Source organism: Trichoplax adhaerens, genomic scaffold, assembly GCF_000150275.1.
Source record: "Trichoplax adhaerens TRIADscaffold_3 genomic scaffold, whole genome shotgun sequence".
In the NCBI taxonomy this organism is placed as follows: Eukaryota; Metazoa; Placozoa; class Uniplacotomia; order Trichoplacea; family Trichoplacidae; genus Trichoplax; species Trichoplax adhaerens.
Window position 1 is genome coordinate 4886297 of NW_002060945.1, and position 1776 is coordinate 4888072.

A 1776-nucleotide genomic window follows, 5' to 3' on the forward strand; every position below is an offset into this window, starting at 1 on the left:
CATGATCAAATTGCAGCTTCATAAGTTCGTTGAAGCCCTCGATTAACTTATTTTCTCTCAGATATTTAACTGATATTTCGTGTTCATCAAGTGGTTTCGAAACCGTATAAATATCTACAGGAGTTTTCATATTAGGTAAAATATTCACTTTTTCCACCACCATGGTAACCTAATCACATTGGATATATACGTATATATTGTATAAATTAGAGTTAATGTAGATAAATTATTAATTATTTAAGTGCTAACAATGCCAAGAAGCACGCGTATACTTCTTCAATACTAACTATAATTATATCATCATCAACATTTTTTTATTGCTACTACTTCACATGTTATATTATTTATTCCAGCAATCGCAATGAGCAGAGATAGAAGCACACGAATGTACAGCAATACCATTGTATGCATATAATTGTATGTCTTGTGTATGATTTTTAGTGTAATTGTGCATCAAAATATGGACATAAGTCTATCATCATAAGGAACTAGAGATTTTTTAAGAATACATTTGCGGCCTATCAATTAATTGATTAATTAATTAATTAATTTTACATTAATGACTGCAGAGTACGCTTATAAATTGCAACCCTAATACCGTAGTACCTCACTATAAATTACTCGAAAGTTGCCATAATTGTAGATATTATATTGTCGCGTTCAAAATGTACACGAAGAAATTAATAGACCGACGAAGAAGTAACAAGTTTACTGCATTTAATGCACTACAGGATTAACAATGCCGACCCTCCCCTATCGATGCTCAATAATAATTAATTATAATAGATTTGGTTGCTATTTACTGCACATTCTGAGCTAATTCTATATAAATTATAAATTGTATAGAAATAGCTGATAAAGTAAAGGAAACATTTTTACCATGGTACAGTGTTGCGGTAATAAAAAAAATAGCACGATCTCTAATTAATTAACAAATTGTAGGTAGGTAATTATTTAAGTAGCTGTTAAACAGTGTATCTAGTCTAAATTACTGTCATTGTTGTTTTACCTCATGACCTCGTCGTATTAATTCCTCTGATAGCAAATCGAACGCTAAAACATGGCTTTTACCATACATTGGTGCGACAACAATTTTAGCAGCATCTCCAACTGACGATGATAAAAATAGTAGTGCTATCGTTAAGGTTATCATCGATCCTTCCGTCTTGCAATTCTCTTGTTGTTCGTTGTCGATTTTAACGTAAATAACTTGTAGATACACAAGTAAAAGCCAAATTTTGGATGGGTGCTTCACCAAAATAACCACTACTGGTCAGCTCCAGTCTCATTTATAGATTTGTTGCAATATAATGCCTACTCTTACAATATGGTGTGCACTTGCCTATACTGTACTGTACATGTACATTGTACAGAATGGAGGGTTTGAATGCATGGTATTTTTTGATTTTGTTTATTTTTAATCTGTAACATTACATCATTATGAGAATCTTACTACTGTAGTTCCATAGTGTAAGCTCTTTACCTAATACAGTACTATACGCAGTAGTAAAGTATACAATTTGCACAGTGTTATTGCATTAGTTATGGTCGTGAGGCAGACGTACGAAATATTACATCAACTCAAAAAGATAATCGCTGACTATAGTGCAACTTGATACTCTTCTGTTTTTTTTGTCCAGAATTAATCAATAACGATTAAATATTAGTAATTATGGTTCAACATTCAGTTTTGGTAACTATCGTACTGTAGAAATACAGTAGAAGGAACTACTGTATTACAACGGGTTAGTGAGGCTGTGTCTAGGAGTACAGTAC